Source organism: Neoarius graeffei, chromosome 8 (assembly GCF_027579695.1).
Source record: "Neoarius graeffei isolate fNeoGra1 chromosome 8, fNeoGra1.pri, whole genome shotgun sequence".
NCBI classification, from domain to species: Eukaryota; Metazoa; Chordata; class Actinopteri; order Siluriformes; family Ariidae; genus Neoarius; species Neoarius graeffei.
Genome location: NC_083576.1, coordinates 18,604,920 through 18,631,104, shown reverse-complemented (window position 1 = coordinate 18,631,104; position 26,185 = coordinate 18,604,920). Strand labels below are relative to the sequence as shown.

At 43.3% G+C, this 26,185-nt stretch overlaps 1 pseudogene; it reads left to right on the top strand.

The window, feature by feature from the left end:
* The window catches only part of LOC132889863 (uncharacterized), a 35,966-nt pseudogene that overhangs the window by 7,075 nt on the left and 2,706 nt on the right, over nucleotides 1-26,185 (top strand).

Here is a 26,185-nt window from a genome sequence, read left to right as displayed (position 1 = left end):
TTGGCCTCAGTAAACTGTAAAAAAAAAAATTCAAAAGGGCACTTTTTTGGACAGAGGGCAGAGGGGCAGGTGCTTGAGCACCACCTCGTGTCTACAGTATCTGTGCACACCACTGAGCACAGAATTTCATTGCAAGAACAAATCTTGAGCACCACTGAAGATCACGTTTTCACATTATGAAGATTGAAGTGGTTGTGATGTGGATGCTACAATGTGTTTTCATATCGAATAGACATGTGAGTTCTTTCTTTTGGTTTGCAATGGATAAAATCATGCTGCCTGTTGTATTAATAATAGTGCACATGCACAATACCAGGTTAACAGAAGCCTTTTTATCATTGTAGGACTGAAAGTTTCTCAGCAACAAGAAACTTCCAAAATGAGCACAGTTAAATTCAGAATAGTTCTCCAAGCATGCTCCACACTTTCTCTTTTTGTAAAGTTAAGACAGTTTAACACAGGTATTCATCTTTTCTCTCTCAGTGTGAAGTAAAAATGGAGACATTTTCAGCAATCATCATCTTGGCAGATGGTAACATTTAAGAGCAATTAAAAGAGGAAAAGATATGAAACATTGTTTTTTAGCCCAGACAACATTCTTGGTTATGTAGTTTAGTTTTACTCTGAATTATGATAATTATCCTATCCATATTCACTGCATATAAGCAATCACATTCCCTGACTTATGAAGGTCAACACACTTCTCCATCATTTGGTTTGTGTGTAGGAATGGTCAACATAGGAAACATCTTTCCTATGTTGATCAATGACAAAGCAAATTTGGCCTCTGTGTAACTTCATACTTGTACCAGTTAATCAGGAAGTCATGGACTACAGCTTGAAAGTTCCTCCACACTCCAATCAACTCAAAAATGTACAATTTAAATGGAAAACATGCCTCAGTTACATTGTGTTTACTATAATTTCCAGAGGTGCTGATAATAGTAGTACATGTATTTTTGTTGAAAATAATTATTTCTTGATGAGGGATTTGGTTTTCTCAGAATAAATTTCTTTCAATTGAAGCATGGATTGATTCTTTATATATTTATTTATTGTGAAATGAAGCTACTTCACCAAAAGGTAGATTTTTTTTTCCTCAGCCTTCTCAGTATTCTTTACAAGGGGTGCCAATAATTGTGGAGGGCACTGTGCTGTCAAATTTTGAAATGCCAGATGTGGCAAAAGGATAATGCAGACCATTGTCATACTGATCAAAGATATGAACCTATAGTTATTTGTGACTCATATATTTTCCTTTTTGTTCTTTATTTAGGGTGACACACATCCTTAAATTGAATTGTAATACATATGTTTAAACTGGGGGTGGCACGGTGGTGTAGTGGTTAGCACTGTCAAGAAGATCCTGGGTTCAATCCCAGCAGCCGGTGAGGGCCTTTCTGTATGGAGTTTGCATGCTCTCCCCATGTCTGCGTGGGTTTCCTCCACGTACTCCGGTTTCCCCCACAGTCCAAAGACATGCATGTTAGGCTAATTGGTGGCTCTAAATTGACTGTAGGTGTGAGTGTGATTGGTTATCTGTGTCTATGTGTTAGCCCTGTGATGATCTGGCGACTTGTCCAGGGTGTACCCCGCCTCTCGTCCATAGTTAGCTGGGATAGGCTCCAGCTTACCTGCGACCCTGTAGGACAGGATAAGCAGCAACAGATAATGGAATGGATGGATGATTCAACTGAACTGCTTGGTTGATTGAACTTATCTCTGTACAGTTTTTGGTTTTGAGGTGCTGTTCCCCCACTGAATAGTTTTTTTTTTGGGGGGGAGGGGCTTATTTAAATGCATTTTAATGGTATATTGTAGTTACAACATACTATACAGTCAGTGGCACTGGACTTAATATAGCTCCTTGCTCAAGAAGATGATGCACAAGTTCATGGTCAGAATTGTACATAACTTTTTTGGCAAACTTCACCCTACTCTTAATGCAGTTCCAGATAATTTCTTTCTGATCTTTTTAAAATCACCTCATTGTTTCTTGCTGCATTAAGCTTTCTTACTTATTCTTTCTTTCTTTTAAATTGGATTTTCTTCCAATTTGGCCATTTGACCACACACTAGCAAGCTCACTCATATTACACAACTGAGGAAGGTGAAGGTTATCATCCTTCAAAACACATGAAGCCAGCCACTGCATTTTTTTTTCTTCACAACATTGCTCATGCAAGAAATTGTTCCACACTTGGAAGAAATTGCATTCTACTCACTTCTGCATACATGAGTTCACAGACACCCATGATTGGTCAGCATCAATCCCTCCCACCCACAGAGCATGACCAATTTGCTCTTTTGGGATGTTGGCCATGGATGGCTATGACATTCATCATTGCAGCTATAAGTTCCTTGAAAAAGAATGTCCCATCCATCCATTATCTGTTGCCGCTTATCCTGTCCTACAGGGTCACAGGCAAGCTGGAGCCTATCCCAGCTGACTATGGGCGAGAGGCAGGGTACACCCTGGACAAGCCACCAGGTCATCACAGGGCTAACACAGAGACAAACAACCATTCACACTCACATTCACACCTTCTTGCTGTGAGGCAACAGTGCTAACCACTACACCACTGTGCCGCCCCATTGTAGAATATTGAAGCTTGAATAAAAAATAGTTACATTATTGCATTATGTATATTTGCTTCTTTTAATTGTATTAGGCATGACATCCCACCACCTGCTGTTGAAGAGTCTTGTCTCATCTTCATCCGCTTTATCCGGGGCCGGGTCGCAGAGGCAGCAGTCTGAGCATGGAAGCCCAAACTTCCCTTTCCCCAGACACCTCGGCCAGCTCCTCAGGAAGAACACCGAGGTGTTCCCAGGCCAGCCGAGAGACATAGTCCCTCCAGCGTGTCCTGGGGCTTCCCCGGGGCTTCCTCCCAGGGGGACGTGCCTGGAACACCTCCCCAGGGAGGCGTCCAGGAGGCATCCAAAAGAGATGCCCGAGCCACCTCAGCTGATTCCTCTTGATGTGGAGGAGCAGCGGCTCTACTCTGAGCTCCTCCCGAATGACTGTGCTTCTCACCCTATCTCTAAGGGAGCGCCCAGCCACATCTGCGAAGGAAACTCATTTCAGCCGCTTCTATCTGCGATCTTGTTCTTTTGGTCATTACCCAAAGCTCATGACCATAGGTGAGAGTCGGAACGTAGATTGACCAGTAAATTGAGAGCCTCACCTTTTGGCTCAGCTCCTTCTTCACCACGACGGACCAGTAAAGCGACTGCATCACTGCGGAGGCTGCACCAATCCGCCTGTCAATCTCACGCTCTATCCTTCCCTCACTCATGAACAAGATCCCAAGATACTTAAACTCTTCCACTTGAGGCAGGACTTCTCCACCAACCTGGAGAGGGCAAGCCACCCTTTTCCGGTCAAGAACCATGGCCTCGGACTTGGAGGTGCTGATTCTCATCCCAGCCACTTCACACTCGACTGCAAACCGCCCCAGTGCATGCTGAAGGTCCTGGTTTGAAGAAGCCAACAGGACAACATCATCTGCAAAAAGCAGAGATGAAATCTTGTGGTTCCCAAACAGGATTCCTTCCGGCCCCTGGCTGTGCCTAGAAATTCTGTCCATAAAAATTATGAACAGAACTGGTGACAAAGGGCAGCCCTTCCAGAGTCCAACATGCACTGGGAACAGGTCTGACTTACTGCCAGCAATGCGAACCAGACTCCTGCTCCGTTTGTACAGGGACCAGACAGCCCTTAGTAAAGAGCCCCAAACCCCATACTCCTGAAGCACCCCCCACAGAATACCATGAGGGACACAGTCGAATGCCTTCTCCAGATCCACAAAGCACATGTGGACTGGTTGGGCAAACTTCCATGAACCCTCAAGCACCCTATGAAGGGTATAGAGCTGGTCCAGTGTTCCACGACCAGGACGAAAACCGCATTGTTCCTCCTGGATCCGAGGTTCGACTATTGGCCGAATTCTCCTCTCCAGTACCCTGGAGTAAACCTTCCCGGGAAGGCTGAGAAGTGTGATTCCCCTATAATTGGAGCACACTCTCCGGTCCCCTTTCTTAAAAAGAGGGAACATCACCCCAGTCTGCCACTCCAGAGGCACTGTCCCCGACTGCCACGCGATGCTGAAGAGGCGTGTCGGCCAAGACAGCCCCACAATATCCAGAGACTTGAGATACTCGGGGCAGATCTCATCCACCCCCGGTGCCTTGCCACCGAGGAGCTTGAAAACCACCTCAGTGACTTTGGCTTGGGTAATGGACGAGTCCACCTCTGAGTCATCAACCTCCGCTTCCTCAATGGAAGACGTGACGGTGGGATTGAGGAGATCCTCGAAGTATTCCTTCCACTGCCCGACAATGTCCCCAGTCGAGGTCAACAGCTCCCCACCTGCACTGTAAACAGTGTTGGCAGAGTACTGCTTCCCCCTCCTGAGGCGCCGGACAGTTTGCCAGAATTTCTTCGAGGCTGACCGATAGTCCTCCTCCATGGCCTCACCGAACTCCTCCCGGTTCTGAGTTTTTGCTTCCACAACTGCCTGAGCTGCAGCACGCCTAGCCTGCTGATACCCGTCAGCTACCCCTGGAGTCCCAGAGGCCAACATGGCCTGATAGGACTCCTTCTTCAGCTTGACGGCGTCCCTTACTTCCGGTGTCCACCACCGGGTTCGGGGATTCCCGCCACGACAGGCACCGGAGACCTTGCGGCCACAGCTCTGAACAACTGCATCTACAATGGAGGTAGAGAACATGGTCCACTCAGACTCAATGTCCCCCGCCTCCCTCGGAAGCTGGAAGAAGCTCTCCCAGAGATGAGAGTTAAAGACCTCCCTGACAGAGTGCTCGGCCAGACGTTCCCAGCAGACCCTCACCATACGTTTGGGCCTGCCAGGTCTGTCCAGCTTCCTCCTCTGCCAGCGGATCCAACTCACCACCAGGTGGTGATCAGTTGACAGCTCGGCCCCTCTCTTCACCCGAGTGTCCAAGACATAGGGCCGGACATCAGATGAAATGACAACAAAGTCGATCATCGACCTCCAACCTAAGGTGTCCTGGTGCCACATGCACTTATGGACACCCCTATGCTCGAACATGGTGTTCGTTATGGACAAACCATGACTAGCACAGAAGTCCAATAAAAAAAAAACACCACTAGGGTTCAGATCGGGGAGGCCGTTCCTCCCAATCACACCCCTCCAGGTGTCACTGTCTTCGCCCACGTGAGCGTTGAAGTCCCCCAGTAGAACAATGGAGTCCCCAGTCTGAGCACCTCTCAGTACCTCTCCCAGGGACTCCAAGAAGGCCGGATACTCTATACTGCTATTCGGCCCGTAGGCACAAACGACAGCAAGAACCCTCTCCCCGACCCAAAGGCGCAGAGAGGCGACCCTCTCGTTGACTGGGGTAAACTCCAACACATGGCGGCTGAGCTGGGGAGCTATAAGCAAGCCCACACCAGCCTGCTGTCACTCACCATGGGTGACTCCAGAGAATTGGAGAGTCCAGCCCCTCTCGAGGAGCTGGGTTCCGGATCCCAAGCTGTGCATGGAGGTGAGCCTGACTATCTCTAGCCGGTACCTCTCAACCTCCCGCACAAGCTCAGGTTCTTTCCCCCCCAGCAAAGTGACATTCCATGTCCCAACAGCTAGCCACTGTGTTCAGGGATCAGGTCGTCGAGGGCCCTGCCTTCGACTGCCACCTAATCCACACTGCACCAGTCCCCTACAGCTACCTCTGTGGGTGGTGAACCCACAGGAGGTCGGGCCCACGTCACTGCTTCGGGCTGAGCCCGGCCGGGCTGCGTGGGCAAAGGCCCAGCCACCAAGCACTAGTATATGAGCCTCAACCCCGGGCCTGGCTCCAGGGCGGGGCCTCGGCTGCGCCATACCAGGCGATGTCACGGTCCTTGATTTTTTTTTATCCATATGGGTTTTGGTGAACTGCTCTTGGTCTGGCCTGTCACCTAGGTCCTGTCTGCCTTGGGAGACCCTAACAGGGGCGTAATGCCCCTGACAACATAGCTCCTAGGATCATTCAAGCACACAAACCTAGAAAGCCCCTCCTAGAACTGCCACCTTATTGTGGTGGAGGGATTTGTGTGCTTTTGTGTGCTGTTGAAGAGTCATTAATGCAATTGCATAAACCTTTATGTAAGCATCCTTATGCATGTAAATACCATCAGTAGACAAGATGCTGGTAAACAAGACTCTTGACCAAATCATCTGGTGCTGTATCACAAATGCAAACTAATGCATTTGTTCTACATTCAGAATATCAGTTTACAAAAATCAGCAGGTTTATTTCAACATTTCAGATTCATGAAAGTCATTTAGATTTACTCAATTGATACATCAGAACATTATTAAAATATTGACATTGGGTATTGTGAAGACATGAAACCAAAATCAAACTTAGTCCACTGGAAACATGCGGGAAGGGAGGACAGAAGGAAAAGCATCTGATGGCAGATTATTGATGATTTGGTGAAGATTGATGCTCAAGTGTTCTCAAGTGTTCAGCAGTCTTGCTAGACATTACACATGGAGGCTGTGTGCTGTTGTTCACTCCAGGAGGGATTCCCTCTCCATGTGCCAATAAACTAGTCTGAAAAATCTTTTTTTTTTCCTCAGTTAAAAAAAAAGTGAGATTATTAACTGCATTTGCAGAAAAAAGAAAAGAAAAAAATCTGTACACTGAGCACGTAATTCATTCAGTCTGTCAGGTCAATTCAGTATCATGCACTATTGCCATATACTGGCATGTGTACTGCATATTAGCTTATTTACAACAGCGAGGCCTCTCATTTCCTGTTTCATCTTTTACAAATAGGAGTGACCATCTGTTTCCTTTAAGAGAGCAATAAATTTCAAAGTAAGATATTTAACTGGGTTTAAATGCATAATTACCTTTTCCCTTGCTGTGTGATGAGTACTGTATTAGGAAAACTTCAAGTTATAATTTTACCTCTGACTTTTATAATGTTAACACTGGAGACACTTCCAAAATTGGTACGCGTCCAAACACTTGCAGAAATGCTAGATAATATGAAGAAAAAAAACCTCACCATATCAGCAATTATATACATTTTTATATTCCTACATGGGGCAGCACTCTGGTGTAGCGGTTAGTATTATCATCTCATAGAAAGAAGTTGCTTGGTTCGAACCTTGTGGCCAAATGTGAAGTTTGCATGTTTTCCCTTTGGGTGCTCCAGTTTCCTCCCACAGTCTAAAGACAAGCAGATTAGGTTGACTGGCTATTCTAAATTGTACAGACAGTGGGGCAAAAAAGTATTTAGTCAGCCACCAATTGTGCAAGTTCTCCCACTTAAAAAGATGAGAGAGGCCTGTAATTTTCATCATAGGTATACCTCAACTATGAGAGACAGAATGGGGGGAAAGAATCCAGGAAATCACATTGTAGGATTTTTAATGAATTAATTGATAAATTCCTCAGTAAAATAAGTATTTGGTCACCTACAAACAAGCAAGATTTCTGGCTCTCACAGACCTGTAACAACTTCTTTAAGAGGCTCCTCTGTCCTCCACTTGTTACCTGTATTAATGGCACCTGTTTGAACTCGTTATCAGTATAAAAGACACCTGTCCACAACCTCAAACAGTCACACTCCAAACTCCACTATGGCCAAGACCAAAGAGCTGTCAAAGGACACCAGAAACAAAATTGTAGACCTGCACCAGGCTGGGAAGACTGAATCTGCAATAGGTAAGCAGCTTGGTGTGAAGAAGTCAACTGTGGGAGCAATTGTTAGAAAATGGAAGACATACAACACCACTGATAATCTCCCTCGATCTGGGGCTCCACGCAAGATCTCACCCCGTGGGGTCAAAATGATCACAAGAATGGTGAGCAAAAATCCCAGAACCACACGGGGGGATCTAGTGAATGATCTGCAGACAGCTGGGACCAAAGTAACAAAGGCTACCATCAGTAACACACTACGCCGCCAGGGACTCAAATCCTGCAGTGCCAGACGTGTCCCCCTGCTTAAGCCCGTACATGTCCAGGCCCGTCTGAAGTTTGCTAGAGAGCATTTGAATGATCCAGAAGAGGATTGGGAGAATGTCAGATGAAACCAAAATAGAACGTTTTGGTAAAAACTCAACTTGTTGTGTTTGGAGGAGAAAGAATGCTGAGTTGCATCCAAAGAACACCATACCTACTGTGAAGCATGGGGGTGGAAACATCATGCTTTGGGGCTGTTTTTCTGCAAAGAGACCAGGACGACTGATCCGTGTAAAGGAAAGAATGAATGGGACCATGTATTGTGAGATTTTGAGTGAAAACCTCCTTCCATCAGCAAGGGCATTGAATATGAAACGTGGCTGGGTCTTTCAGCATGGCAATGATCCCAAACACATCGCCCGCGCAACGAAGGAGTGGCTTCATAAGAAGCATTTCAAGGTCCTGGAGTGGTCTAGCCAGTCTCCAGATCTCAACCCCATAGAAAATCTTTGGAGGGAGTTGAAAGTCTGTGTTGCCCAGCGACAGCCCCAAAACATCACTGCTCTAGAGGAGATCTGGCATGGAGGAATGGGCCAAAATACCAGCAACAGTGTGTGAAAACCTTGTGAAGACTTACAGAAAACATTTGACCTCTGTCATTGCCAACAAAGGGTATATAACAAAGTATTGAGATGAACTTTTGTTACTGACCAAATACTTATTTTCCACCATAATTTGCAAATAAATTCTTTAAAAATCAGACAATGTGATTTTGTGGATTTTTTTTTCTCATTTTGTCTCTCATAGTTGAGGCATACCTATGATGAAAATTACAGGCCTCTCTCATGTTTTTAAGCGGGAGAACTTGCATAATTGGTGACTGACTAAGACCCTGTCCACACGGCAACGGATTCAGGTGACTCCGATACAATTGCTTATTGTTTAGGCCTGGCGTCCACACGGCACCGGCGTTTTGGGTGCCCAAAACGCAATCTTTTTGAGAACGGGTTCCAGAGTGGAAAGATCTGGCAACGTTGCCATTGTGAAGTCGTCTGGATGAGTAGAACGGATTTGTTCTACGATGACATCACAACCACATGACTGTGAGTGCTTCACGCCGGGTAGAAGTGTAACGAACTCGATGCGAGTTGTCAACAAATCCTATAACTTGGTTCATGAAACGCGCTTACAAAATATTTTCACTGTGAATATTTATTGTGTAATGGTGCAAAGTGAGAGAAAGAGAGAGAGAGAGAGAGACTCTGGCCTTAGGGCAGAGTCAATCCCGCCAGCAAAAATAGGGAAAAAAAGGAGCGATCTCACCTCTTCAGATGTTGGTTTTAGTCCTACAATACATTCCTCAAAAAGGGCGTAGAAGAGCAAATTAATCCATCAACGTGTAGCATTCAATTTATTCCGGACCATTAAAGACGCCGCCTTCCACGTAGAATCATATGTCATCCTCGCCACCATATTGGATAGGTCAAAGCGGAGAATAAAGATTCATGTGCTGCGTTTAAATGTACCAACAGGTTTACCGTCCAAACGAGATCACATGGGATTACATTTCACAGGTGAGAAACAACAAATTAATCCATCAACGTGTAGCATTCAATTTATTCCGGACCATTAAAGATGCCGCCTTCCGCGTAGAATCATACGTCATCCTCGCCGCCATATTGGATAGGTCAAAGCGGAGAATAAAGATTAGCTGCGTTTAACTGTACCAACAGGTTTGCCGTCCAAACGAGATCACATGGGATTACTTTTCACAGGTGAGACTGGAAAAATACTTTTCATTGTATTTGGTCATTATAATGTAATTTTACGAACAGATTTTCCTGACTTTGTGGCTAATATGAAGTCTCGCGCATAATAGTTTATGCGCATGCGTCCTTACTTCTTCTATTGTTCTGGTGTCTCCAAAGGGACCGTCTTACAGCGCCCCTAGAGATGTGGCATGTGTATTGCATCATTTTCAGCAAGCATTGCGTTGCCATATGGACCTGATATTTTACTGATCGTTGCCCATTTGGACGCGATATATTTTTAAATAACATCTCGTTGCCGTTGTCGTGTGGATGTAGCCTAAATACTTTTTTGCCCCACTGTATGTGAGAGTGAATGGTTGTTCATTTCTGTGTTAGCCCTGTGATAGATTGGCAATCTGCTCAGGATGTATTCCACCTCTTACCTGAAGTCAGCTTCCCCCAGTACTCTGACAGATAAGCAGTATAAACAATGGCTGGATGGAGTGTCCATGACGTTCCATAACAGACGTCCTTATCCAGAACAACATACAACATACCCAGAGCAGCCTGGGGAGCAGTTGGGGGAAAGGTGCCTTGCTCAAAGGCACTTCAGCCATTCCTGTTGGTCGACCTGGTGACCTTTTGGTCCCAAAGCTGCTTCTCTAACCAATAGGCTATGGCTTCCCCCATGGCATTCAAGATAAAATTCAATACACTAAGTACTGAGTTTTCCATGGTGTCCACTATAGAAATCCCTTTGTAAGTTGTTACTATAGAAATTATGACATTTGGAATGGGGGAATTGCTATAAGCCTAGCAGCTGGAACTATTGTCAGGGCTGCTGTTATCGAAAATTAATCAACAGACCAATCTAACCAATCAAAAATTACTGGTATAAAGATACACTGGTCAAACTGTCCTGACAAACACCAAGCATTATTATTATTATTATTATTATCCATCCATTATCTGTAACTGCTTATCCTGTGCACGGATGCAGGCAAGCTGGAGCCTATCGCAGATGACTATGGGTGAGAGGCGGGGTACATCCTGGACAAGCTGCCAGGTCATCGCAGGGCTGACACAGAGACAAACAACCATTCACACTCACATTCACACCTACGGTCAATTTAGAGCCATCAGTTAGCCTAACCTGCATGTCTTTGGACTGTGGGGGAAACCAGAGCACGTGGAGAAAACCACACAGACACAGGGAGAACATGCAAACTCCACACAGAAAGGCCCCCGTCGACCACTGGGCTCGAAACCAGAACCTTCTTCCTGTGAGGCGACAGTGCAAACCATTACACCATCGTGTTGCCATTATTATTATTATTTTCTCTCACCTTTTTCCAAGCAAAACACCACATTGTATGTATGCATGATTCATCATGAAACAAAGTAAGCACCCAAATTAAATGTTACTATCATACTATTATATATTTAATAATCTCAGGTAGATAAATTAATCAAAACCCATTTAATTGGACTACAGTCAGTAATTACAATGCTCATAAACATGGATAAATCTCATTTAATTAAAGCAAAAAAGAAACCAACACAAATACTATGCATGCTGATATACTCGTGTACACTCTCCAAACAAATTAGTATTTGTTATAACTTGTCAGGAAGTGGAGGCAGATTCAGATGCAAATGCAGGCAGTTTTACTACAAGAAACACAACAGAAACATCCATCCATTATCCGTAACCAGTTTATCCTGTGCAGGGTCGCAGAAGCCTATCCCAGCTGACTATGGGTAAGAGGCGGGATACACCCTGGACAAGTCACCAGGTCATCACAGGGCTGACACAGAGACAAACAACCATTCACACTCACTTCACACCTACAGTCAATTTAGAGCTACCAATTAGCCTAACCTGCATGTCTTTGGACTGTGGGGGAAACAGAGCACCTGGAGGAAACCCAGGCAGACATGAGGAGAACATGCAAACTCCACACAGAAAGGTCCCCGTCAGCTGCTGGGTTTGAACCCAGGACCTTCTTGCTGTAAGGCAACAGTGCTAACCACTACACCACCATGCCACCCACAACAGAAACAAACAAGGTGAAAAACAAGAATCATAACCATAAGCTATAAACATAAGACAAGGAATATAATGTTATATCAGTGATAACATGCCACATGCAACAACAAACAACAAAAGCTTGACCATCATCAAGCAGATCAACATCAGAATCCAGAACTTAAATAGCGATACAGTACTAATTAGGTGAAACAGGAAACAGGTGGGAGTGTTCAGTGAGGTCATGTGATGTGCTAGTGTTGATGAATAGTGTGGCTTTATCCACATATGCATACTTCTATACTATTAGTATGAAAAAAGTAGTATCTAGGGTATCTACTCAGTAGGCATTAAATAGTCATTGAATGGTAACTGGATGATCTGTAGTATGCAAGTGTACCACACGACACTATCCCATAATGCAGCTGGTGCCTCAGAATAACCAAAGCAGAAGAATTCATCTCATCTCATTATCTCTAGCCGCTTTATCCTGTTCTACAGGGTCGCAGGCAAGCTGGAGCCTATCCCAGCTGACTATGGGCGAAAGGCGGGGTACACCCTGGACAAGTCGCCAGGTCATCACAGGGCTGACACATAGACACAGACAACCATTCACACTCACATTCACACCTACGGTCAATTTGGAGTCACCAGTTAACCTAACCGACATGTCTTTGGACTGTGGGGGAAACTGGAGCACCCAGAGGAAACCCACGCAGACACGGGGAGGACATGCAAACTCCGCACAGAAAGGCCCTCGCCGGCCACGGGGCTCGAACCCGGACCTTCTTGCTGTGAGGCGACAGCGCTAACCACTACACCACCGTGCCGCCCCAGAAGAATTCCACCTGGAAAAATAAAAATAGAAGATGGCTGTCTGAAGAGAAGTCAGTTGTTGCAATGATGTACAAATATATCAGGAATTATCTAAAAATTTCTGCCATTTCAGGCTCTTTTATTTATTTATTTTATTATTATTTTTTTTAAATTCCGCATCATACAAGGGTGATGCACATATCATCATGTGTGAACATCTGGGTCAGAGGACAGGCAAGATGGCACCGAGTTGTGGCCTTACTACTCATTCACATACTTATAGAACATACTACAGTTATGGTTGGGTAGATATTTAGCCATGGGTAGGATATACTGAGTACTCAGATGCAGCCTATATATCTGTGCCATAGAGGTGCTAACATGACAACCATGCCTTGATGTTGAATTGGAATTTTCTATTCAAGTTGTTCTTTCTCTTCATTGCTCCCAGTTACTTGAGAGTTGGACTGTATTTTACTGGACAAATAACTAAAAGACACATCTTGAAAATATTCCAGCTACTAAAAGGAATTATTCTATCCATATTCACTGGATATGAGCAATCATGCACTCTGATTGGCAACTCTACTACTAGGATATCAGCTGTGAGTAGAGAAAAACAAAATGTCAGAGTGTGAACCGAGGATGAAATTAAAAAAAAATCTACTTGAAAACAAAACCCCAAAAATTGTTATAGAGTATTTAAAATAAACAGAAATGGCTAAAATAATATAGAGTTTTTCCCTCCAGTATCTTCTGTTCCACACTCCAGCCCAGTCAGTGGCAGTAATGCACCTTTAAGTTGGTTTGCCAACTGGGGGAAAAAAAAAAAAAAACTCAAGAAGAAGAAAATCCCCCCAAATACACAAAAAAGCAACAAAATATGGAATAAAAGTATTTGATGGAAAGAATGTATATATTTTTAAATATTTTTCAAGAATTTTTAGAATAGCATTTTTCACAAATTGCTCCTGTCATTTTGCCTGTTTGTTTACATTCTAAGTGGAAATTATTTTGTCGGACATTTTGTATAAAGTTCTTATTTATCAAATTTGCAAAAAAAAAAAAGAAATGCTCTGTTTCTCAAAATTCAGTGAATGTAGATAGAATAAAAGAGTTATTCCACTCAATCTTGTTGTACATGGCTTGTAGCTGATTTGGTGCTATACGCCTCATCGGCTATCAGTTCATGTATGACTCGATTTCGTGGAATAACTGTTCATTATACAAGGATGTTTTGGTGGTCATTAGGGGAAAACCTTCAATTCTTCCCTTAGTCAAATTCAACTGGGATACTTAGATCAAGGACTTACATTTTATGTCTGCCAGACAATGCTGTAGAGTAAATAATGTGGCATTTGCATTTCACTGAATTTTGACAGATCATAAAAAAAGAACTCTATCATCTTGCTATCCCTGTGCTACAAGAGATAAAATGCAAGCTGAAAAGATGGAATAAATTAACCTTATCCTCAACTGCCTGAATATCCACAATCACAATCCAAACATCAATTACTTTTTGCTCTATGACTTCTTTCACCTCACCACAGGGCTGGTTTTTTCCTTTTCCTTTCTTTTCCCCCTTTCTCAACACAGGAGTAAACTGAAAACACATGCGCGCACACACACACACACACACACACAAAAAACAACAAAACCTTGAATTAATCTATGGAGTTTCCAAAGACCCAAATGATCTGTAAAGAATGAATATGATGTGAAAAGAATACACTATTAATCTTGCATATTAATAAAAAATAAAAATCTTGGATGATCTTCAGTAGCATCCAAGATTTTTTTTTAATCAAATTCCGAGTCTTTAGATTAACTCATTAAGACCAGATGCGACATTTGCATGTTTATCCCTTTAAGACTGGTATGATGTATGCTTCATTTGCTCATTAGAGCCAGATGTGATGTGACCATGTTTTAGATTATGCCATCAGTTTCAAGACCTGTGATATTAAAGGGTGCATATTTTTCAGCACTCTTAGCTAGTCTTATTCTCTTAGCCTCCATGCGGACCACAAAAAACTCAACAATAGCTGATGACCTGAGTGAGAATGATGGGAGTGATGTTGATGTCGAGTATAGACCCTTTTCAGTCACGTGACCTTCGTAAACGCGACCGCCATTTTGGACATGTAGTGGACTTCGGCTCAAATCGGTTTGAATGCGAGGAAGGAGACAAACATAAAAGAAAAAGGAGCGAGATGCAGAAAACTGTATTTACTAGTTTACTGTAATTATGATCTGGCAGCTATTTACACCGGATCCAGTGTAAATAGCTGCCGGAGCCAACGTCCGAGCTTGCCAGAGATCGCTCCGGCCGGCCGCGAGCTAGCGCGCTCCGGCCGGCCGCGAGCTAGTGCGCTCCGGAACCTCGGACGTTGGCTCCGGCAGCTATTTACACTGGATCTGGTGTAAATAGCTGCCAGATCATAATTACAGTAAACTAGAATGGAATGTTAACAGCAATGTAATGCCTTTTCTGGCTAATTTTATTCGTCTTACCTCCAACAAAGTGGTCACTACACAAGCGTTGGTATGCCACTATCCATCTTCTCCGTCGGTCAGCATCTACCGGGATCCGATAAAATAATAACCCTTGCCTTGTTTGTTGATGGTTACTACATCCAGGTGCACAACAATATAGTGGCATGATGGAAGTCTTGCTGAAAATAAACACTTTCTTTGCTGCCATTCCTCAATGTTGGCTGTGGTAAACTACTGGTAGTACATGTCCAAAATGGCGGCCGCATTTGTCGTGACGTCACGTGAAAAGGGTCCATAGCAGTTACTTTGAGGGCAAAAATAGCGATAGATTAGCCTCCCTGTCATGTTAAGGTCAAATGTGACCGATTTACAACTTAAAACACTTACAAATATTGTTTTTTACATCTGATTGCCTCAAGACCTTATGATATCCTCCACACTGTGTACTTGAACATATAAAAGTGATGATCACCACTTACCTTGAATTTTCAGTGTTTTAGTCAACTTTGTTAGTCAACCTGTAGTGTTCCCGGTCAAAAGTGACCGCCATAGGAAATGAATGAGTATCCAGATTATATTCTTCCATCAAATGAGAAAACATCCCCATGCACACCACCCCAACACAGACACACATACAAACCAGGGAAGTATGGAATAAAGATCTGGGCAGCATGTGACTCCAGGAGCAGTTATGCCTGGAATATGCAGGTATACATGGGGAAACCCAGTCCTGGAAGGGCCAAAAAAAAACAGGGCATGCGTGTTGTGCTGGACATGACAACTGGTCTCCAAGGGCATAATATCACATGTGACAACTTCTTCACATCATATGCTCTTGGTCAGGAGCTGCTGAAAAGAAAGCTCACCATGGTAGGGACAGTGAGGAAGAACAAGTCTGAACTTCCCCCTGCACTGGTATCGACCAGAGGAAGAGAGGCACTGTCATCAAAATTTGCTTTCACTGACACACACACTCTTGTGTCATATGTGCCCAAGAAAAATAGAAATGTCATCCTGATGAGCATGCTACACAAAGACGCCACTGTCAGCACCACAGAGGACAGGAAGCCCCTTATGATCCAGGACTACAACAGGAACAAAGGAGGCATTGACTGCCTTGATAAGGTAATGTGTAGTTTCATCCATCATGCGTTTTATTTTATTTTTATTTATGTGAATCATAGCGGCGCTCCAGCAGAGCACCATACCTAAGAAAAAATGGTAAACCCATCGAGTTGATTTTTTGTGGTTTGTCCGTGTACATGTACCACCAGGCATACACACTGCCTAGTGGTCAGTGTTAGTAATTACCAGTCATACACACCGCCTCGTGGCCAGTGTTAGTAATTACCAGTCATACACACCGCCTCATGGCCAGTGCTAGCCAGTAAAGAAATAAAACAAAAGAGACTGGATATGGAGGCGGCACGGTGGTGTAGTGGTTAGCACTGTCACCTCACAGCAAGAAGGTCCGGGTTCGAGCCCCGTGGCCAGTGAGGGCCTTTCTGGGTGGAGTTTGCATGTTCTCCCCATGTCCGCGTGGGTTTCCTCCGGGTGCTCCAGTTTTCCCCACAGTCCAAAGACATGCAGGTTAGGTTAACTGGTGACTCTAAATTGACCGTAGGTGTGAATGTGAGTGTGAATGGTTGTCTGTGTCTATGTATCAGCCCTGTGATGACCTGGCGACTTGTCCAGGGTGTACCCCGCCTTTCGCCCGTAGTCAGCTGGGATAGGCTCCAGCTTGCCTGCGACCCTGTAGAACAGGATAAAGCGGCTAGAGATAATGAGATAACGAACAAGACTGGCTATGATATAAGAAAATTCTACAACCCAGAAACAGATGGGAGCTCCGCTTTTAGGCAGTGCCTAAATACATATATTAGCATTTTGTGTAAGACAGATACAATATTGTTTCCATTATTTTATTTGTTGTTCCTTTCATTGCAGCTTACTGGTACATACACCTGCAAGCGAATGACAGCCCGCTGGCCTGTGGCAGTGTTCCACAACATCCTTGATGTGTCTGCATGCGATGCATATGTGGTGTGGACAGCGATCGACCCAACCTGGAATCAGGGGAAGTGTTTCAAGAGGAGACTCTTCCTAGCAGAGCTGGGGAAAGCTTTGGTGACTCCTCTTATTCAACGGCACCAGCACATTCCCCGCACACCAGCCTCTGACAGTCTGGTTAGGAGTGTGCAAGCCCCAGCCGCTGCCCTGGCCGCTCTCCCCCAAAAAGGACAGGGGCAGAAAAGGAAGCGCTGTGAGCTCTGTGCCCCTCGAGACAATAAAACAAGCCTGAGCTGCTGCAAATTTGATCACTACGTTTGCAAGGCCCACTCTGACCTGAGTGTCAAATGCCACTCATGTCCATGATTTCACACACACCACACACAGACACACACACTTCATGTTGAGGAGTTTGGTCTCTGGTTTTCCCTTTCTTTTTTTACATTACATTCATTTTGTTATAAATTTTCAGTGCCTTTTTGTATTTTGAATGTAGTTATTCATGTTAACCACTACTCTGAGGCATTGTTCACAGCTAAAGAGTGTTAAATAAAACTTTGGTGGTGACTAATGGTTTTTGTGTTAGTTTAAGAGCAATTAAAACAGACCGGTCAAATTTGACCGGGAACACTAAAGTAAGGGGTGGGGGGTGAACATGACAGGAGGGTTAGAAGATTCCGGCCCAGATTATGATATGACTGGTGATATTCTATCCAAGCTTCAGTGAATGACAGACATGGTTGAGCAGGACATGGATTTTGGCGAGTATAACAACAACAACGACAACACTTGTAGAATTTTATTGAAAAAAAGTAAATGAACATGAGACAATTAATCCAATTAAAGCAAAAGGTTTAAGCTTTCAATTTTAGTGAATGTTGATAATTCTATCAAGTTTTTCAGAAAACCCTTGGGTTTTTGAAGGTTGTTTTAAACAATACCTCAGATCATAGAATTTTTTTTTTTCAAAGACGCCTCAAGTCATAATGTGTTAAACAGCTCCCATAGCTCTTTTCCACCAACGGGGACCAGGTTCTGCTTTGGTTCATGCACCAATTTTTTTTAGCTAGGGTTCCCCCTCCCCTCAGTGTGAACCATGATAACATTACTAGGCATGTCCTTAAGTTTGGGAGGAAGAAGAGCACAGTAAATGGCGAACACTATGGAAAAGGATACATCTTCAGAAAAAAAAAAAAATTGGAATGAAAAAAATATTTGCAATGGCAGAATAAAAGCTTGCACATAATCAGTGCACTCTGCCATCTTGCTACTACTGTTTGCTTCTTTTGTGCATTGTGTAACATCCTCCGTTTATGATGCATCCTTGTTTACAATGGTTCCACTCAAAAGTGGTGGAAATATGAAGAAGAAGAAGAAGGAGAAGAAAGAAGAAACCTTTATTTGTCACATGCACACTTCAAGCACAGTGAAATTCATCCTCTGCATTTAACCCATCTGAAGCAACGAACACATGCACACACACCCAGAGCAGTGGGCAGCCACACTACAGCACCTGGGGAGCAGTCAGGGGTTAGGTACCTTGCTCAAGGGCACTTCAGCCCAAGGTCACCCCATGTTAACCTAACTGCATGTCTTTGGACTGTGGGGGAAACCAGAGCACCCAGAGGAAACCCACGCAGACACGGGGAGAACATGCAAACTCCACACAGAAAGGCCCCCATCAGCCACTGGGCTTGAACCCAGAACCTTCTTGCTGTGAGGCAACAGTGCTAACCACTACACCACCATGCCGCCCAAAATGTCCAGTGCCCAAACAGGGACTCTTTTACCATCAAAGTTCAAAGAATACTGAATGGAACTCGTTCAAGAACCCATTGACTGATGAGAAAAGGGTTACCACTGATATGTTGGTCTGTATATTTATTTATTCATTTATTATTATTATTTTTTTCAATATTAAATGCAATTGTAACTATGCTGGAAATGTCTCTATGTGGCATCAGCATTGCACACAACCGACAAATCACAAAACACACCACAAATATTTCAGTATAAACGTTTCATGGTGTACTTTTTTATTGCCTCTATCATTATGGAACAAATCCATATTTCTAAGTAACATTAAAAGTTTTACATTCACACCATGGAATCAGGTAGAAGTAGACAGGCTTGTAAAGTTTGACAGGAATGGAGGAAACCCATGCAGACACGGGGAGAACATGCAAACTCCACACAGAAAGGCCCCCATCAGCCACTGGGCTCAAACCCAGAACCTTCTTGCTGTGAGGCAACAGTGCTAACCACTACACCACCATGCCGCCCAAAATGTCCAGTGCCCAAACAGGGACTCTTTTACCATCAAAGTTCAAAGAATACTGAATGGAACTTGTTCAAGAACCCATTGACTGATGAGAAAAAGTTTGCCACCATCTTTAAGAAAAAAAATACAGTCTCAATGTCACATTTTTACATCTTTAGGGTTTTATTCAAATTTGTGATTCTTTTTTTTCCCATCCATAACCACTTATCCTGTGCAGGGTTGCAGGCAAGCTGGAGCCTATCCCATCTGACTATGGGTGAGAGACGGGGTACACCCTGGACAAGTCACCAGGTCATCACAGGGCTGACACAGAGACAAATAACCATTAACACTCACACCTATGGTCAATTTAGAGCCAATAATTAGCCTAATCTACATGTCTTTGGACTGTGGGGGAAACCAAAGGAACCAGAGGAAACCCACACAGACATGGGGAGAACATGCAAACTCCAGACAGAAAGGCCCCCGTCGGCCACTGGGCTCGAGCCCAGAACCACTACACCAGTACATCGAGCAGTGCTAACCACTACACCACTGTGCCGCCCCTCAATTTTTTCTCCCATAATTATTATCTTACCATGAATTGTATCTATTCCCTATATCGATATTTTGAAAATAGATTAATAAATAAATAAATAAATAAATAAATAAATAAGACCTGAAAAACACCTGTTAATTCATCCTGTCATTAATTCCACCTTAAACATCAACCTATGTGTATGCTTAGTATTAAATATCAATTTAGTTATATTTTTAGATATATTTACAGTATCAGTCAAGAGTTTTGCACACCTTCTAATTCAATGTTTTTTCTTTATTTTCATTCATGAGAAGACACATGTCTGAAAATAATAATGGACGTCATTTCACTTCACTTAATTGAGCAGTTCTTGACATAATATGGATTATTATAGTCATGGAATAGGGCTATTTACTGTATTTTTAATTTTTTTTTTATAATTTACTGTTTGATCTCAAACGTATGTAACTTTAATCTCAGCTCAAACCAGTCTAGCCATTCTTCACTGACCCACTATTTCCACACAAAGAACTGCCTACTCACTTTTTTAAATGTTCTGTATCAACTCCAGTGACTCTTATGTGTGAAATTCAGACTGCAGTTTCTGATATATTCAAACCAGGCCATCTGGCACTAACAAACATACCATTCCCACTGAGATGCCACTGAGATCACTTTTTCCTCATTTTGATGCTCAATATGTACAAGTGAAGCTCTTGAATGAGCATCCATGAATGAGCAGAGTGTGTTTTAGGGCTGTTAAGCAGTGATTTGAAATTATATACAGTGGTCCTTGAAAGTTTGTGAACCCTTTCGAATTTTCTGTATTTCTGCATAAATATGATCTAAAACATGATCAGATTTTCACACAAGTACTAAAAGTAGATAAAGAGAACCCAGTTAAACAAATGAGACAAAAAATTATACTTGGTCATTTATTTATTGAGGAAAATGATCCAATATTACATATCTGTGAGTGGCAAAAATATGTGAACCTTTGCTTTCTGTATCTGGTGTGACCCCCTTGTGCAGCAATAACTGCAACTAAATATTTCTGCTAACTGTTGATCAGTCCTCCACACTGGCTTGGAGGAATTGTAGCCCATTGCTCCATACAGAACAGCTTCAACTCTGGGATGTTGGTGGGTTTCCTCACATGAACTGCTCGCTTCAGGTCCTTCCACAACATTTTGATTGGATTAAGGTCACAACTTTGACTTGGCTATTCCAAAACATGAACTTTATTCTTCTTTAACCATTCTTTGGTAGAATGACTTGTATGCTTAGGGTTGTTGTCTTGATGCATGACCCACCTTCTCTTGAGATTCAGTTCATGGACAGATGTCCTGACATTTTCCTTTAGAATTCACTGATATAATTCAGAATTCATTGTTCCATCAATGAAGGCAAGCCATCCTGGCCCAGATGCAGCAGGCCCAAATGATGATACTACCACCACCATGTTTCACAGATGGGATAAGGTTCTTATGCTGGAATGCAGTGATTTTCTTTCTCCAAACATAATGCTTCTCATTTAAACCAACAAATTCTATTTTGGTCTCATCTGTCCACAAAACATTTTTCCGATAGCCTTCTGGCTTGTCCACATGATCTTTAGCAAACTGACGATGAGCAGCAATGTTCTATTTGGAGGCCAGTGGCTTTCTCTTTGCAACCCTGCCATGCACACCATTGTTGTTCAGTGTTCTCCTGATGGTGGATTCATGAACATTAGCATTAGCCAATGTGAGAGAGGCCTTCAGTTGCTTAGAAGTTACCCTGGGGTCCTTTGTGACCTCACCGACTATTACATGCCTTGCTCTTGGAGTGATCTTTGTTGGTTGACCACTCCTGTGGAGGGTAACAATGGTCTTGAATTTCCTCCATTTGTACACAATCTGTCTAACTGTGGATTGGTGGAGTCCAAACTGATTAGAGATGGTTTTGTAACCTTTTCCAGCCTGATGAGCATCAACAGTGCTTTTTCTCAGGTTCTCAGAAATCTCCTTTGTTCATGCCATGATACACTTCCACAAACATGTGTTGTGAAGATCAGACTTTGATAGATCCCTGTTCTTTAAATAAAACAGCGTGCCCACTCACACCTGATTGTCATCCCATTGATTGAAAACTCCTGACTCTAATGTCACCTTCAAACTAACTGCTAATCCTAGAGGTTCACATACTTTTGCCACTCACAGATATGTAATATTGGATCATTTTCCTCAATAAATAAATGACCAAGTATAATATTTTTGCCTCATTTGTTTAACTAGGTTCTCTTTATCTACTTTTAGGACTTGTGTGAAAACCTGATGATGTTTTAGGTCATATTTATGCAGAAATATAGAAAATTATAAAGGGTTCACAAACTTTCAAGCACCACTGTGTGTGTATATATATATATATATATATATATATATATATATATATATATATATATATATCAGCATGGTGGTGTAGTGGTTAGTGCTGTCGCCTCACAACAAGAAGGTCCGGGTTCGAGCCCCATGGCCAACGAGGGCCTTTCTGTGCGGAGTTTACATGTTCTCCCTGTATTCGCCTGGGTTTCCTCCGGGTGCTCCGGTTTCCCCCAAAGACATGCAGGTTAGGTTAACTGGTGACTCTAAATTGACTGTAGGTGTGAATATGAGTGTGAATGGTTGTCTGTGTCTATGTGTCAGCCAATGATGACCTGGCAACTTGTCCAGGGTGTACCCCGCCTTTTGCCCGTAGTCAGCTGGGATTGGTGCCACCTTGCCTGCGACCCTGTAGAACAGGATAAAGCGGCTAGAGATAATGAGATGAGATGAGACGTCCAACAAAATAGTTTCTGCTTAGAATGGAAACAAACTGGCGAAATGACAGTAGCAATTTGTGAAAAATGCTATAATAATAATTCCTGAAAAATTATTATTACTCCCAGTATATGGGCTAATACCCTAGTAGCATAGCATAGCATAGCAATACTTTTATTCCATATTTTTTATGCTTTTTTTCCCATTTTGAGGGGCTTTCCTCTTCTTCTTTAGGATTGTTTTGGCAGATGGCAAACCAACATAAAGGTGCATTGCCACCATAGACTGGGCTGGAGGGTGGAACAGGACTTATTGGGGGGGGGGGGGGGGGCAATATTCTTTTAGCTATTTTGGTTTCTTTTTAAATACTTGATCAAAATTTGGGTGGTTTTGTTTTCGAGTAGAGTTTTTATTCCATCCTCAGTTGGTTCAGTAACATGCTCCACCATTTTGTTTTTCTCTACTCACAGTATATGGGCTAATACCCTAGTAGCATAGCAAATCAATCAGAGCATGTGATTGCTCATATCCAGTGAATTTGGATAGAATATATATATATATATATATATATATATATATATATATATATATATATATATATATATATTAGTCCTAAAGCCTACACACCAGAGCACTGGAGTGCCTTCAGAATGTTACAACTATAAGTACATGCCTACTCAAATAAAAACTGATGATTGGAGCACAACCTGCCAACAGAAAATACCAAAGGCATCCTTTTAAGACAGCTACAATTTTCCTTAAGGTTTCATTTGGGTCTTTTTAAAATGTTCATAATATTCAGAGGAATTTGTGTTGCAAAATAGCATGAATTAGAAAGCAATTTTTTCATGGAAAAAGTGTGACGTGAGCACTTCTTTGATGTTCACTGTTGCCTGAAGAAATACCAGTGGATATATCTCACCTTTTAGTTAGAGATAAAGAGAAACAATGACTGTGCCAAAAGGTTTATGTGTTCTACGTTAGCTGAACAGCAATGTGGGTAACTTTGGAAACTGTTAACCAAACTGTGTTGATGAAGGAAGTTTAAACTGAGAATTTAATTGCAAAATAGGTCTTGGACCCACTATTAAAGATGTGCTAAGTATAAAGATTAATATTTAAGTTGTTCAGGGTGGATTTTTTTTTTCATTTAATTGTATTAACTCCTCTGCCTTCTTCACACTGATCTGGCTTTTTTTTCATGATGGTAGGTTTAATGATAATGAGCATCAGATGTTTTTCCTTCTGATGTCTGCTCAGCTTAAAGGACCCATGGCATGGTGGTTTGTTGATGCTTTAAATGGGATCGTGGAGGCTTCCGGATGTTATATCCGCAGCCTTTCTCGAAATGAACCCTCGGAACGTAGATATAGCCTCCTGGAAGAAAACCCCATTTCAGCCCTTTTCCCAGTGCGTCGTTTTGCTAATGAGAAGCATGGAGGTGGGGAAGGGTAGAGGGTGGGGGCGTGCCATGGGGGGAGGGGCTGCCGTCTGCCTCCCAAGCCGGCCGAGAGCGCTCCTCGTCGGGCACGGCCAGGCGGGCAAATGCCCTGGTCCGTCCGCCCTGTCTAAAAAAATGGTACAACTCGAGCCCATGGTAAAACTGGGACTTTGTCATTTTTTCCCGCCTGAGGCCCATGGTAAAACTGAGCAGTGGGACTTTGTCATTTTTTTCCGCCTAAGGCCCATAGTAAAACTGCACTTCCAGGAGGGGCTGCCGTCTGCCTCCCAAGCCGGCCGAGAGCACTCCTCGTCGGGCACGGCCAGGCAGGCAAATGCCCTGGTCCGTCCGCCCTGTCTAAAAAAATGGTACAACTCGAGCCCATGGTAAAACTGGGACTTTGTCGAGTTTTTTTCAGCCTGAGACCCATGGTAAAACTGAGCAGTTTTACCATGGAGGAGTGGGGACTTTGCTGTTTCCTCCCCCCAACTCGCCCCTGGGAGAACCGCTGCCTCCACGGTTGGCCGGTGCCGCTGGAGGGCCGCCTGCGCGACCTCGGCTCCAGACAAAAGATTGGATCTAGGGCTGACTTTCAATGGATCGCAGCGATGGAGCTGCTCTGCCGCTCACGACACCCCGGCCCAGAATCAGGGAAAAATACCGCGTGCTGATGTCATTAAGGTGCGACGCGAGGAAATAAAATAAATTCAACAAATGTTTGGGTTTTTACTGAACAAACAAACAAATAAAATGAATGAGTGACTTAAAAAAAAGAATGTGTGTGTCTTTGTAAAAACTGTTTTGATTGGCTATTATAACAGAGGTAGCGCAGAGTACCTGGCTAACTGCAGGAAGCGGTTAGCTGCACAACTAATGTAGCCATTGCAAACGCACCGATTTTAAAACACGGCAAAACGACTTAACAGTTATACACTTACTTGTTCGGTGTTTGTGGCTGATGCGGCAGGGATGCTTAGTATGGACCCAGGCTTCAGTGACAGTTGATGTGCAAAACCTGCCCTGTACTGTCCCAAGTTGTGGAAACATTCCTCAGGAAAATGCTTCCGACAAACATACACTGTCTTAGGTAGACTCGATGGCGTATTATTGAAGTAAATAAAATTAAGCCACTGCGTCTTCAGGGGCTCTCCCGTCGGCAGTAAAAACAGACTCTTTTCTGTGTTGTCACATCCATGTACAGCGCAATTTCCATGTTTCGCTCGCTTAGGTGATGCCATGTTGTTGTGTCCTCTATGGTCTCCTCACTACAACTGGACGGGCAATCCATACGGTGGGTGGGAATCCAGAGGGGGGGCGTGGGGATCATCTCCCTTACTGACGTAGTAAAGGGAAGAGCTTATCAACATGCCGTTTTGACGCGCCATTCTCAAATGTTGGGCATAGTTTGCTTTACGGATTATGAAATTTCTAGCCACTGGGGTGACTTAAGAAGGTCAGAGGAACTCATTTTAACGTTAAAAAAACTCAGAAAGTGAAAATTTCATGCCATGGGACCTTTAAGCATGTTGAACGAAGTAAATAAAAGTGGTGTCCTACGTCATTTTTGGGCTCATTTCAGAAAATACCAGCCTTTCAAGTCGAAAAGCCTGGTGGCAGCAATCTGGATTTGACAGTCATGGCACGTAAATGCGAGTCAGCTATTTTTAGAACACACATAAACTACAGGACTCACAAGGAGCTATCACATGTCACACATCGCTCCTTGTTTTGTTGGGCACCTGCTTTCCTCTGCATTTGTTCCACTATTGTCTCTAGATAGGCTTCCTTTTCATGTTTGCACCTTTGTCTAGTTAGTCTCACCTGCACCTTATTCTGTTGTTACCCCAGTCATTATATATACACTCCTTTGTTTATCCTTTGTCTTTACAAAGTCTTGTGTTAATACTGTGATTCTAAGCCAAGTCTCCTACAGCTGTTGCTGTTTGGATGCTACTTTCTCTGGATTTGGTGTTCCTCTTGATTTTGTGCATTATCTGTTCCATCTCAGTCCTTTTGATTGGGGTATCTGAGCAGCCAGAACACCTGAGTCAAGCTCTCAGGCACCTGCAAAGGCAACTTGTTATATAAAAAAAGGC